A 16,157-nucleotide genomic window follows, 5' to 3' on the forward strand; every position below is an offset into this window, starting at 1 on the left:
AGCATGCCGAATCCAATGGCGCCGGTCTGGACTTTCCACGACGTTTGCAAAGGTCAAAGTTCAGCCAAAAGACTGCAATGGTGACCTTTGGGGCCTAAAAAAAATGAGCCTAGGGTTAGATTTGAGGTTCCAAAGGTCGCATAAAAAAACCGAGACTATCACAACGATCGCCTCGTCTCCGCGATCGCAGACGTATAAGGCTCATCACGAACAGACTTACGATCATCGACGTCGGCGTGTGCGAACATAAAACCTTTTCTTCACTAGAACGCCACAACGGTAAGGCCTTCGGGTCTGATTTTCGGATATGTTATAGAGCTCCCAGAGACGCACGCGTGGATCTATAGAACGTCCTTGGGCGACCTTTCTAGGAGGCGGGGTCTTGTTTCACTTTTTCAGTCAGGATGCTGTTAAAGTCTATGGGTATATGAGCTGTCTGATGGACACAGCCAAAGTGAATGACGTTTTGTACGACTGTCGGAGGTGTACATCGAAGACACCAAACTGTTCGTCTGGGCAAGCTCTCCGACATATCCGAACGTCGGACCGTAATGTTTTATCGTTGGCGCGTTGTCGTGCGTCAAAGTCGGCAAATTGTAGGCCTTCGTTCAGGGCTACCGCCGCGACCGTATGTCCGTTTGGCCCGAAACTTATACGGCTGCGATCGGGGCCGCGACCCGGTCCCTGTGGTGGTCTCGGGTAGTCCCGCGACTAACCCAAACCCTAACCCTAACCCTAACCCTAACCCTATAACCCTAACCCTGTAATTGAAACCATAGGATTGAAACAATGTCAATTCATTGTAAGGCATTTCAACATTGAAAAATCACCATCTATAATACATTGATTCAATTGAATCAATCAAACGTTGAAATGATAACTGTAATTAGACATTGAATCAACATAGGTTTTTCAACCTAGGTTCTCCCCCCATCCCCCCCCCATCACAATTGAAACCATAGGATTGAAACAATGTCAATTAATTGTAGGGCATTTCAACATTGAAAAATCAGCATCTATAATACATTGATTCAACAACAGCTTTTCAAACGTTGAAATGGTTAACTGTAATTAGACATTGAATCAACATAGGTATTTCAACCTCAACCAAAAATAACCAATCTGACCAAAAGTCAACGTTGAATTAACATCTTTTGCTATCTGGGTAGACTACTATACTATATTAACACATTCATGACGGGAAATCCTTTTGGTGTTTTATGGATTAGGTTATACTTTTGCTATGTACAAGCTCATAGCGCGGCTGAGGGACGCGAGGGACACGGAGGTGCAACGTCCAGATGACGTCCCAGCTGGCGAGACCCCCTCCCCTGAATCGTCGGCACCACGAAGGTCTTCCCGGGAGACAGCAGGAACCCACTCAAACCCACACCACCTACCAGTGACTATGGTGCATGGGACTCGACAGGTGGCTGGTAGCACCTCCACCACTGCAATGATCTTTAGGCCTTGGATGTAATTTTATTGTTTATCTATTCTTTGTTTTCTACTGCATGCTTTGTTTTAGTGAGTTTGTTTTATTGTTTTTATATGGCATGCTTTGTTCTTAAATGTAAGTCGCTCTGGATCAAGAGCATCTGATGCATGCCTAAATTGTATTGTGAATATATTGTTATACATTAGGAGGTTTTTACATTCAATTAACTTGTACATTGTGGCTTTTGTAATGTTATATTGCACAAGCTTTTAATTAGGAAATAGAATAAATATAAAGTGTTTCACTTTAAGGTTAATAAAACACCTCCTTGTGGTTGGGGGAACTTTCTCAAGCCCTTGTCTCGAACTTGTTTTTGTATGTGGGGACATATGTAAAGTTAACATACAGGACAAAATGTGAAACATTAAGCACACACTGCAGGGACTCGAACCCTGTTCCCGCGGCAGAACACCAGGAGTACCGTTACCAGTGTTTTTGCCATGTTGACACAATATGTCCTCAATAATAAAATAAGCTAAGTTATATTTATAGTAATATGGAGTCTGCAGATCGGTTCCCCACTGAGCTTTTTACTGCGTTGCCAAGGCGCTAATTCAGTTGGCAAGATAAACATCTGACGATTTAAACGTGCAATGTTAATGTGATTAATAGTTACTGGCTTCTGTTGGCATTAAAAAAGGCACTTTACAACAGTGCTGTATGCTTCGGTCTGCTCACTCTGCTGTGCTGTCTGCTGTCATCACCACCACCACCACCACCGCCGCCGCTGTGTGAAAAGCAGTGAGACAGATACAAATCCAAGCCATAATGTAATCAAATAAAAATAAAAACATAAACATCGGGATGTTGTCGGGGCCCGACCTACACATTGACACCGTGATTATTTTATCAAAGTGCCGGTAAATTAATTCCCAAACCTGCTGCTGTGATGCTGTAGTTGTTTCCGTCCGCCCGTCCATAATTTCGTCCAAACTTATAAAACATAAAAATCGGGATGTTGTTGGGACCCCACCGACACATCTATACCGTAATTATTTTTCAAAGTGCTTGTAAATTAATTCCCAAAGTATTATTGTTCTCAACGCAGCTTCTCCGGACTGACAGGGCAACAAGCAATGGCCACCGTTCTGTTTCTGAGAGCTGGGGAGGGGGGCGGGAACCTGCTCTCCCTGCATAATGAGATGAGGGGTGAGGATCGAGGGGGCGAACGGAGACTGAGAATGCATTGGAGTCAATGAGGGTAGCTGAACGGAGACTCGAGGGGGAGGGCCCGGCGAGCGGAGACTGAGCGGAGACAGGAGCTTCAGAATGGGAGCGGATGGGGCCGACCGGAGACTGTGGGCGTGGTCCCGAACGGAGACCGAGCGGAGACTCTTTGCACGACCGTAGACTCCACTAGAATAAACACCACAGCAGGGCATTGTAATTCTCCCTTCCTTGTATGTGCGGCGCGGGGCCGCTGTCAGCTATAAAAGACCGATGGGCCCAACTTCTGTTGCTTACGGCCATACCACCCTGAACACGCCCGATCTCGGAAGCTAAGCAGGGTCGGGCCTGGTTAGTACTTGGATGGGAGACCGCCTGGGAATACCAGTTGCTGTAAGATTTTTCCTTTGCCACACTAAATGAGAAACTGCCATTTTTGGCCATGAAACAATATTACTAGATTGTGTGCAGCACTAACTTGGGTACTGCTGACAAATGCCACTTCTAACCTTTAGCAGGCCAGCCCAACTAGAATAAACACCACAGCAGGGCATTGTAATTCTCCCTTCCTTGTGTGTGCGGCGCGGGGCCGCTGTCAGCTATAAAAGACCGATGGGCCCAACTTCTGTTGCTTACGGCCATACCACCCTGAACACGCCCCTTGAGGAAGTGCAGCAGAGTGTGGGCAGTGTGTTTAGTTGAGAGGCTTGTTGTTTGGTTTTGATGCGCTCCAGACAAAGAAATCTTTGACCAACTGACAGTTTGAACAGCGACTGCTACCCCCCTCCCCCAGCAGCTCTGCTGTCTGGGGGAGCCAGAAAAAGGAAAAGAAAAAAGAAAAGACCAACAATGGCACAGAAAACAGCACAGGCTGGAGAAGACAACATGGCTGCCAGTGGCAAGGGTCATCCCTTTGAGAGAAAACTGACAGTTGGAGTGGAGATTATTGGAGATGAATTCATAACAACAATGATCTACTGAGAGGCCTAAAAGTGGCATGTGGAAATGTGATTGGATGTCGCTTCAAGGCACAGAAGAAATATGAAATCACCATGGCATCAGAAAAAGGTAAACAGAGACTCATGGATGGCTTTAAGATAAAAAAAAGAGCAGCATAATGGCAAAAGAACTGTCCAGTGATGAAATGGTTGTATCATTTATGAGTCTCCCAACCTACATTTAAGATGAGAAAATCATAAACAAACTGACTGAGTGCGGGGTAACTGCTGTCTCACCCATAAAAAGAAAGCTCTGGAAGGGAACAGACATTGCAGATGGCACAAGATTTGTGAAAGTGAAGTTCAATGAATATGTGAAACCTTTGCCGTACTCCACAAAATTTGAGACACTGGAGGGGGAAGAATATTTCCGCTGCATACATGACAGACAGGTCAAAGTATGTAGGCTATACATACTGACCGAGTGACAGGAATTTAAATGCCACAAATGTAGGAGGCAAGGCCACCACGCGAGAGAGTGCCCCCAATCAGGTCGTTGCCAGCAATGCAAAGAAATAAGAGCTTTCTGCAAATGCAACGAGGAGGCAAATGGCGACCCCTCTGACCCTGGAGATGAAATGGAAGAGGAGGAGGATGAAGAGAAAGAGGAGGAAGGAGATGAAGATGAGGACGACGCGGGAAAGGAGGATACGACAAATCACACCCAGGTGAATGCAGAGAGGGAGCAGGACAACATCGGGTGCAGCCTTGATGACGCAGTCATGGAGAGAGAAGTGTCCGACGGGGGGAAGAGTGGAAACGGCGTGGGAGCATGTGCCCAGCGGGTGCATCCACCAGGCCGAGACCACTTGAAGACCCCGGAGGGCACGAAACATCGAGGAGGCAGCAAAGAGAGGAGAGATGGAGAGGCCGCTGTCGGGGCCGATGGAGAGGGCAAAGAGAGAAGCACTGGGTCGGAGGAGACAGAGCCCCCCAAGACATCGACATCGACATGGGACATCGACATGGGAGACACTGACCCAGACGAAACACAAAGAGACAGCGGAGACGAAGAGGCTGCCAGTGGAATCGACAACATGAGCCCGAAAGAACTGAAAGAAGCGATCTCTGCGGTTGAAAGGAGAAAGAATAAAGGGAAGAAGAGGAAAGATAACAGGAGACAGAAGGTATGAAAGTCTGGGTGCACACACTAACGCTCCTAAGCCTAATGTTGAAGGTAACATCTTTTAATACAAATGGGTTGAGGAGCAGTTCAAAGTTTGAACAGGTGGTGGCGCTATGCAACTCTGATATCATATGTCTGCAAGAGACTAATTGGGATAAAGAAATCATGGAGAAATGTAAAAAACAATGGAAAGGGGTGATGTATGCCAATAATGGGACGAATGTGTCATGTGGTGTTGCTGTTTTGGTAAAAGAGGGAAGTGTGGACAACATCAGGCACATTCCCAATGCCACAAATGGGAGAATTATTATTTTGGAATTTGAATACATGAAAGTGACATTTAAGTTGATTAACATATACGCGCCAAATGTGGAAAATGATAGGAGGGCTTTCTTTAACCAATTGAAGCCATTATGTACAGGAAACTGCATAATTATAGGAGATTACAATGTCTGGTGTGACAGACTAGATGCCTCAAGCAGTGCCAGGTTTAGACATGACTCATCAAGGAAAGTTCTATTAGAAAATATGGCAGAAAACAAGCTCATAGATCTATGGAGAGCAGAACATCCCCAAGAAAGAGAGTTTTCCAGAAGACAAGTAGTATTAGGAGAAATGAGACAAAGCAGGATAGACAGGTGTCTAGTAAAAGAAAGCATTGTGGAATACAGTAGAAATGCAAAGTATAAATACACAACTGTGAGTGACCATGCAGTCTTCTCCTTTTCACTGGACATGGGTACAGGGGGGAGGGGGGGAGGACTATGGTGTCTGAATACCAGTCTGTTAAAAGAGGAAAGATACAAGGATGTGATTATGAAATATGTAAAAGGGAGGATGTCTGAACATTTAATGGAAGAGGATGTGGGGCGGTGGTGGGAGTCAGTAAAAGGAAACATAAAGGCGATCAGTATTAAATACTCGAAGCAGAGGAAGTTTATGAGGGATAGAAAAGAAGAAGAACTTAGGGAAAAAATAGAAAAGGAGCTTGAAAAGATAGAAAGGGACCCACAACATAACCTGGAGGTTTTTTTGAAGCTACAGAATGAAATGTATGAACATGAAAAAATGAAGTGTCAAGGGGCAATTATAAGAAGTAAAGCACAATATGCAATAGAAGGAGAGAAATGCACCTCCTTCTTTTTGAGCATGGAAAAACAAAAGCAGCAAAGGAATTATATAGATGAACTAGAAAATGAAAAAGGTGAACGGGTTAATGACCTGGTTGGAGTACTAGAGACGGCTGAAACTTTTTACAGGAATTTATTCAAAAAAGAAGAAATGGACAGTGAATGTGTCAAAAAAGTGATAGAGGGAGTCAAGGTTAAAATATCTGAAAGTGAGAAGACAACATGTGAGGAAGACATTTCAATAACAGAAATTAAAGATGCGATAAAAAGCAGTAAATCAAATAAGAGTCCAGGGTCTGATGGACTGCCTAGTGAATTCTATAAAGCTTTTGAAGACACCCTAGCACCCATCTTACTAAAAGTGTATAAGTGCATAGAAAAAGAACAAGTAGTTCCTGAATCAATGTCTATGGGTGTGGTGACTATATTATACAAAAAACGTGGAAGTAAATTGAGGTTGGAAAATTATAGACCTTTAAGCCTGTTGAATACAGACTATAAAATCATTGCAAAAGTGTTGGCAAACAGGATAAAGAAGGTACTGGGAGGTATTATTGCACCTACACAAGCGTATAGTGTCCCAGGAAGAGATATAACTGATACAGTTTGTACAATTAGAGATGTGGTACACCATATGGAAAATGATGAAATAGGGGGAATTGCTCTGAACCTGGATTTAAACAAGGCATTCGATAGAGTAAACCACGCATTTTTATTTAAAACAATGGAGAGGTTTGGGTTTGGGAAAAGAATGATATCATGGATAGAGCTGCTATACAAAAACGCCAAAAGCTGTGTAAAATGCAATGGAGTGCTGACCAACACCTTTCCACTGGAAAGATCAGTGAGGCAAGGCTGCCCCCTATCGGCCATTCTGTATAGTATTTCTGTGGAGCCTCTGTCTGCTCTAATTAAGGGGGACAAAAGAATAAGAGGCATAGAAATCCCAGGAGGGGGATTAAGTGTAATACATCAATACGCGGACGACACAACAGTCACAGTGAGGGACATTGAAAGTGTGAAAATAATAATGGAATACCTAGATATGTATGGGAAGGCAGCAGGTGCAAAAATAAATGTGGATAAGTCAGAAATCATGTATGTGGGAAAGATGAAAAACAGTGCTTGTGAAATTCCATTTAAAGTAGCTGAGGGTTCAGTAAAAATATTGGTACAAATGGGACAGACGCAAGAGATATGACATGGACTGGGGTGTTGAATAAACTAAAGCAAACGCTCAATTTTTGGAAGCAGAGAAGGCTTAGAATAAAAGGGAAAGTTATTGTGGTCAATGCATTAATAATGTCAAGGTTGGTGTATGTTATAGGAACATTGGACATGCCAGAATGGGTACTTAAAGAAATACAAAGGGCAGTGACAGACTTTTTATGGGAGGGGAAGGGCGTCAGAATAGCTCATCAAACCCTGATAGCCAAGTATAGCGAAGGAGGATTACAGTTAATAGATTTAAAGGTAAAAATCAAAGCAATCAGATTAAAAGTAATCCAGAAGTATTTATATGATCGTGTAGATCATGGGTGGAAATACTTCCTCAAGGAGCACTTGTATAAAACTGGGAGATGTGGGGAATATGGTATTTTGATGGGGTTTAAGAAAAGCATGTATGAAAATGTGCCTCACTTCTATAAAGAGGTGTTTGAAGCGTGGACAAGGTTCCTACCGCAGATCATATATGAATGTACGAACATGGATATGATTTTGAACCAACCTGTCTTTTTAAATCCAAAGGTAAAACACAAAGGGACCTGGCTTTATAACAGAATATTTATGAAGGCTGGGTTAAACCAAGTCAAGGATTATGTATATGAGGTCATACCAGGTTTTTTACCCAAGAGAGCAATATTAGATGGAATACAGGAATATGATGATGATGTCAGTAAAGTAACAATACTGAATATGTACGAAAAGGTTAAAGAAAGCATGCCTAGAGAATGGGTGGAAGGAATAAACAGTGAGGATATAGGAAAGGGAATAGACACAAAGCCTGAATTGAAAGCCAAAAAGAATGGAAAGTAAATTGAGCTGTGTAAAATGAAAGTAAAAGACTTCTATCAACTCATGGTGACGAGAGAAATCAAAGTGCCAGCGTTCGAAAAAGTGTGGACAGGGGTATTTCCAGAAATTAATGTAAAAAAGAAATGGAGGAATTTAAATGTGAAGTACAACAGCATTGAATGTGAAGACAATGACTTCATGCTTAGACACAATAGAATTTTTACAAATGTTGTTCTTCATCAGATTGATCGATCAGTAAAGAGGGAATGTGATGTGTGTGAATCAAATCCAGAAACCTTCCTGCATTTATTTCTAGAATGTAAGGGACTGAAGGTCTTCTACAGCAAACTGAAAGACTTCTTACTAAAAAACTGGAAACATGAGTCTATTGAAGGTTTTAAATGGAGGGAACTGATGTTGTTTGGGGCAAGTGAATATAAAGGGAAGGTGAATACCAACCTACTGAACTTTGTGCTGAGCCATGCAAGGTATGCGATCAGGGCTAGGAGGAATTTAGCTCATTTTGAAAGGAAGAAGGTGAATGTGTGGCCTATTTTTGAATCCATTGTGAAGAAAGATGTATCATATGTGTTCAAATATGACAGAGGGGAATTTGATAGGTTCTTTGGGGATTGTGATACATTTATCACCATGACACCTGATGATAAAGTAATGCTAACATTTTGAATTGGCACAATGATAAAAGGGGAAAGGAACTTAACTGTATGATGTAGCAAAAGTATGTATGCTGTCATGATTTATTTTGTTTTAATTTTCTTTTAATATGATTTATCTTGGTTGATTGAGGTATATTGTTTCTGCACGGAACTGTAAATATGATTTTTTACAAAAAAAACAAAAACAACACGCCCGATCCAGGTCGGCCGGTTGCGGATAGTTGGCACAGCAGGACAGCCAATGAAACGAAGGCTTGCCTTTGTTGCCATCTAGTGTTCATCTTGTTGCCATCTTTTTCACCCAATCACAATTTTTCACTTTTCTTTGTAGGGGATTTGGAGACTGTAGTTCGATTCCCCCTCATGGAAGATGTATCCATAGTTAAAGTTAGTTATTGATCAGTTAACTGCCTGGTAATGGCATACCTGGATGTAAAATAATAAAATGTTGATTTATAATTGTACCAGTGTGACTGTGACTCATTTCTCTGACCTTGATTTTCTACTCTATACTGCTTATATTTAGTTATGATGATTATGAAGAATGGAACCAAATGGTTCCATTTGTACACTCTCATAGTTAAATTAACATTGATTTGAAAATATAAATTGGGGGACCCAGAGATAGAAATCCCATAAATGGGGGTCCGTAGACTAATGCATGTCAAAATGGGGGTCCTTGAAATTAAACGGATTGAGAATCACTGCTAGAGCCATTAAAAAAAATCTTCCCTTATGGGGTTCCCTGGCATGTTTTCAAATGGGGGTGTCAATTATTGTCAATTTGGGGGTCCTTGACATGAAAAAGTTTGGGAACCACTGGTCTATATAAATCATAGCACATCACACCATCCCTTTTTCTTTCAATGTAACATCACAACAAAATACTTTTAAACATTTCTGTTGAACTCTCTGAAATTACACAACTCTAATATACACATATAAAGATAAATATTATTAGAAAATTGATACAATATCAAAAAACTGTGGGATACAATATATAGTGCAAATGTATCAGCTAGCAGCAGTTTAAATCCTATCCTAAAATTAGAACAAATGTAGAATGTATTGCTCTGTTTATATAACGGAGGGTTACACTGTAACCCAGGTTCTCTGAGTGGAGAGACTGGCTCTCCACTACATATTATTCAATATGTACGGGAACTGACCCCACGGGGCAGTGTTCATGGATATCTCTTTAAGACACATCCTCTACTGTGGCCCTGCCCAGATGCCAATCAGCGGGCTATTTAAGCCCCATCTGTGCAGTGCCACTTCGATTAACTTGATTGACACGAATTTCGGAGCGGCTCTTTCGTGGAGAGCCAGTCTCTCCACTCAGAGAACCTGGGTTACAGTGTAACCCTCCGTTCTCTATCGTGTTCGAGACTGGCTCTCCACTACATATTATTCAATATGTACGGGAACTCTCTAAGACACACCGCGAGGAAATAAGCAGACCAGCTGCCCCCGCGGCAGCCCGAGGCAGTTTAACCTGAATTCCATCCGAGCCTATAAGTGGTGAGCGCCATGAGTCACAGGCGCTTGCCAAAATGCTCCAAAACTTCAGTATTCATACCAAGTAAGTAATACTCGTGGCCTAGGCGCAAGACGCCACCTAGGCTCAGCTGGCCCAGCACGATGCTAGGCCAGTGACCACCGGGGTGAAGGGCTGCTCAAGCGTCAGATGCCCGGCCGACCTGACCGGTCAAGGTGCCGGTGACCCTACCGCTGAGTAGCACGCAGGAGCGACTCCCACCGTGTGGCCCTGACATACAACTCCAGTGCTCTAGCGGGGCAGAGTGGGTGACCCGCTCTGTCTGCACACCTCATCCGTCTGCATGAAAAGAGAGGACAGAGCTCAATCACCTGATTGAGATATACCCCTGAGAGAACCTTGGGGAGAAGGTTGGGTCGAGGTGTAAACTACTCCATCACCCGGCCGAGCTTGTTATGGGTTGACAGCGCTCGCAACTCCCACATTTCTCCTTGCAGACGTGATATATATATAATACTGTATATAATACTGCTGTCTTTAGTGACCGCATGTCAGGCTCACTGACTAAATTATTTTAAAGGGGGCTCATCATAGAGCCTCCCAGGCTAACGGCCTGGCCCCCAAACGGCTACTGGTGGGGCCCTAAACTGAGCTCCTCTGAGCCCCAGGGTGCCATTCGGGAAATGTAACCAGGCTCTGCAGTCATGCACTTCCGCTCAAGTCAGCCCGTCGGACAGTAGGCCAACAGACTGTTGAAGCCATGTCCTGATGCGGAGCCCAGCCAACTCAGTGAGGAGGGTGCTGGCTGTCACATGGATACCACACTGGCATAACCTGCTAAATGCGGACGGCATCGACACAGAGTCCGTCACACAGATCTCAGATAGAGGGACATCTCGTCATCAGTGCATGGGCCACAAGGCCCTGCACGGATTGTGCCCACATCCCTGCCAACATATATGCCTGCTAGATTGTTTCACAACCCAAAGAGGGAGCCCAGTCTTGGAGACCATCTGCTTAAGTCAGTTTGGCCCATTAGAGGCCCTGACTGGGCCCAACAGTGACTGCAATCCTGCTTCACCCCCCTGCTTAGGAGGGTGGGAAGGGTGCAACTGAACAGGCTGACTGGCTCGTACTCTGATCAGGCCGTATGGTATAGAATGCCGGGATTGGTGCCAGCACCACCTAAACCTTGCCATGTAGGGAGTGGCAGCCTCCTTCATGCACTAATAGGGACATTCTTGTGGCTGACACTGCTAACAACAAGAATGCTGTCCTGCGAGAGGCCACCCAAGTGTCCACGTTTAATTGGCTCATGCCGCAAGGCAGACAGTACCACCTCCCGTGGGGGGACTGCCGACCTAATGTGCGAGCACCCTTCAGTAACTGGGTGATCTTTGTGTTGCCCTTGTGTGGGACAGTGGTCCGCCGTGTCACAAGGTCACCGGCATAGCCCATTACCCCTGGATGAGGAGGGAGCTCGCTCCGATAACCGGTTTCCCCCACACATAATTACACCCAGGCGCTTAACGGCCATGCCGTAATGCACCCTTCTGGTGATTCTGCTCCCCCCTGACAGTCTCGTCACACTCTGCTGTGTGAACCGACGTAACTATACACGTTTACATACATGTAAACTGACATTGTCAGCAATACGCCTGCATAGTGCCTGACCGTAAAGGACAGATAATGAACTGGCCGCATGTTCAGGGGAGCCGGGGGGACGCAGTGCACCGTGGCCGCCCTCAGCCCTAAGGGCGGAGGCACCAGCTGGCTCAACTGCCAAGAGACGCTAGCCAGCAAACTAGTGCTGTGGGATCCAGCACACGGGCACCGGTCACGAGGACGTCCCACGCTAACATACGTGGATGTACTCAAGGACGACGCAGGAGCGCAAAGTACCGACAAACTGGCCAGATGTATGGAGAACCAGGATGACTGGAAACGACGATGGAGGGCTCGTCTGAGGACGACCTCGAGAGGGATACAACCCACCTAAGACATGGTGGAACCTACTCAGGGGTCCACCTGAATTGACCGCCACTGTCTCGAGAGACAGCAGGTGGGGGCTGGGTTCCCTGGACTGTCAGGACTGAGGAGTGGGCTCAGTGTGCTGAGCACATCTAGCCATACCCCGCCGGTTGGCCTCCAACTGGACCCGTAGGCCCCTGGAGCTGACAAACCTAACTGGGGTTGCGCAGCCTGATGAGCCGTTGAGGCAAGTTGCTCATGATGGAGCATTCCTGCCATCACCTCCTGCATCTGGTCATCTGCACAAGCCTTCTTAGCTTGTTGGAGCAATGCACTGACCTCCTGGCCTAACCAGGCCAATGGCTAACAAGGCAGCTTCATTGGACGAGCTCGGCCCTCCTGCTGCAGCTCGGACTGTGGCAACCGATGGCGCCACACCAGAATAGTCTTGCCTGCTGCTACTGCCTGGGAAGCTTGAAGCCAGTTGCTGTAGCTCCTCAATAAGGTCAGGCCCTTATGGTCACCGAAGTGCCGTGTAAGCAGGTGCCGGTGGCATTGACAAAATCGCCCTGTGTTGGCTAGCTGTGCCTAGATAGCCATGACTTTGTGACTTCTCTGGATGAGAAGAGCTTTCTCTGTGGTTTCAGACCGGTAACCGGATTATACGCCGCAGAGTCACACCTAGGTGCGTGACCGGCTCCGCCGTGACACCCTGTATACTGTATTGTGTGCTCTGCCCGACAGCCACAGCACACTCTGCTGTGAGCTGAGCCCGGCTCCACCGTGAAACTGCACCACGGACGCATGAGCTGACCCTGTCAGCAATACGCCCTATAGTGTGCCAATGGCTGAGATTCAGGCATACTTCCTGGCAGACCCAGCACGTCTTGTCTGTGTCACTGGGGAACCAGATCCACAGACAGAACTACACCACGGTCGCGTAAGCAGGCGCCCCTCCGGCAATACGACAGTATAGTGCGCTATAATGCCTGCATAATTTGCCTTCAACCAAACGTCGGACAGACACAGCACGTCCTGTCTGTGACAGAACTACACCACGGACGCATGAGCTGACCCCGTCAGCAATACGCCCTATAGTGTGCCAATGGCTGAGATTCAGGCATACTTCCTGGCAGACCCAGCATGTCATGTCTGTGTTACCAAACATCGGACAGACACAGCATGTCCTGTCTGTGACAGAACTACACCACCAGAAATATGACAGTATAGTGCGCTATGATGACTGCCCAACATAAAGGGAAACATTTGACTGACCCAGCACGTTCCGTTTGTGTCACTGAACCCAGATCCACAATACCGAACTACATCACAGGCGTGTAAGCTGGCGCAACACCCACAATACATGTATTCATGTACTTTGTGTATGTCTATTTTATATGGACCCCAGGAAGATTAGCTGTCGCCTCGGCATCAGACGGCTCTAATGGCCGTCTGACCCCAAGGAATTTTGTTAGTCTCACCTACAAACGAGACAACAGCTAACCCGGGAGGGCGAGTCAACGCTCGCTCCCTAAACTGCACACTGTAGTGCATTAATAGGCTGCCGACACTCGTAAGTAGTCTCACAGAAACTTTCACTAAATCCTTCTTTACCGACCTGTCCATACCAGGCAGGGCAGGAAAGAGGTGGAGCTATAGCCTGAGCTTAGCTCACCCAGCTCTGCCAACCTGGGACAAGGTTCAAGGTAGTCTTTATTTGTCTCCCTATTGAGAAAAAATGGTCTTGGAGACAGAGTCACAGCTGTATACAATTAGCATACACGTTCACATAAAAATGACATTTTTATGGGAGATTTTAGTCTGTCAGTGGAAACGACTGGTCTTTTGCCTCTAAAAACAGGCCCCCATGGCCCCTCCAGCTTCAGCTGGAAGGATGAGACCATTCGTACCGGGGGCGGGGTCCTCATACCAGGGCCCCCGCAGGACACACTCTGGTCATGGCCATCCTCTGTGGGCATGTGAGCTCCACATGCAACCTGAGAAACCCCTGCTGTTTCCATCTCCTCTTGTCTCTATATAGATATATTCATATACCTATATTATTTATTATATGTGTACCTATATATACATATATGTATACATCTTGTATTGTACACCATATTTTAACTGTTCGGACTGTGCTCAACAGGGAGTGGGCACATAGTAATTGCTTGAACATGAGGGGTCATAATCTACCCTTTGCAGAATCTCACAATGCTGCATAAACGAATCAAGGCAACATGGTACCCTAAGACATCCCCATGACACGGATTCTCAGTGTGCTCTCTCTTTGTTAGGACAGAGTCCATACCAAATCAATGTCCACAGTTTGTTTTGTGTCACCAGCAGAGTTATGGACCTCTGGAAGAGGTTGTACATAAACTGCTCAGCCGCTCTGAGGCGCTCTAGCACAAAACAATCTGACATTAAGCACACTGGAGGCTTCCAAACTTTTGTATATCATTCCAGTAGGCCTACAAGTCCACATGCCTAGTGTGTTGTTGTAGCCATTATCATACTTATAAGCAGAGCCGAAGAGTTTGATCAATCCTCATGCCCCCCCCCCCCCCCCCCCCCCCCCGCAGCCCCGCCTCCCCGCACCCCGCAATGTTCGGAATTCCCAGAAAATATGTAATGTAAATGTAAAATGTCCACGAAAATCTTCATGGGGGCCGAAAGGGGCCCTAGGATTCTTCATGGGGGCCATGGCCCCGTGGCCCCCACAGACTCTACGTCGCTGCTTATAAGCATATAAGTATATATTAACCAGAACCAATTGTGACAGAGTAAGCGATTTAATTGCAGCGCCTGACACGGTGGGTCATCGGGAGTTTTTGTCTCCTGATCTTTGAGCCACACCGCCCTCTTGTGAACCATGAGGCACAGTGCAGTCTGGGCAGCCGTCCCTGACGGGAATCCCTCCTACACTATGACGCTCATGTCAACCTGTCAATGAGGAAGTTGGAACCCGCTGGAATTGTTTGTTTACACTCTCTGCCGTGTGGTCTGGCCGGACCTCGGCGGCAACGATCAGCGACCGTAGATGGCCTCAGAGTACGCCGACTAGGTCAGCTCCTCTGGGTTCTACCCCGCTACCCGCCGCAACGGTGTACAGCCGCGATAATCAACCAGGAGGTTCACCGACGAGGTCGGTTTCTGCAGCCAGGGAACCAAGGCTCCACCAACGTGGTCGGCTTCGCACTTGGCTTTGGCCACACCGAACGCCGTCTCAAGGTTTCCCCCAATGTGGTCAGGTTTCACCAGGGAGCGGACGCACGGACAAGACTGAGGCTTCCTCCACTGTCTAGCGGATTCGGCACTGAGCTTGTTGTTGCTGCTGTTTTATCAGTGGAGCTACGCGGCGCCCTGAGAGGAGTCGTCGAGACGACCGGCTCTCTCACCGCTTCTGCAGCCAGGGAATCAAGGCGTCGCCAACGTAGTCGGCTTCGCGCTTGGCTTTGGCCACACCGAACGCCGTCTCCTAGTTTCCCCCAACGTGGTCTGGTTTCACTAGGGACGGACGCACGGACAGGCTGAGGCTTCCTCCACTGTCTAGCGGATTAGGCACTGCAGCTTGTTGCTGTTGATGTTTTGTTTTTTGTTTGTTTTTTCGATGGAGCTACGCGGCGCCCTGAGAGGAGTCGTTACCTCCGGTAAGCGGACTGTGTGCCACGCAGCTGTATGTTCTAAATATATATATATATATATATATATATTGCTCGTGGAAATCAAAAAATCGAAGTGGCACTGCACAGATGGGGCTTAAATAGCCCGCTGATTGGCATCTGGGCAGGGCCACAGTAGAGGATGTGTCTTAAAGAGATATCCATGAACACTGCCCCGTGGGGTCAGTATTGAATAATATGTAGTGGAGAGCCAGTCTCGAACACGATAGAGAACAGAATTTCCTTAAGGTGCTTCCATTCCATTCCATTCAGAGTCCATTCTCTCTCTCTATGAAAAAAGTTTTTATCATTTGTTTTTATCAACACTGGTGTGTGTGTGTGTGTGTGTGTGTGTGTGTGTGTGTGTGTGTGTGTGTGTGTGTGTGTGTGTGTGTGTGCGCACGCGAGCGT

This window comes from Protomyctophum parallelum (genome assembly GCF_964188405.1).
Source record: "Protomyctophum parallelum genome assembly, chromosome: 10".
Classification (NCBI taxonomy): Eukaryota; Metazoa; Chordata; class Actinopteri; order Myctophiformes; family Myctophidae; genus Protomyctophum; species Protomyctophum parallelum.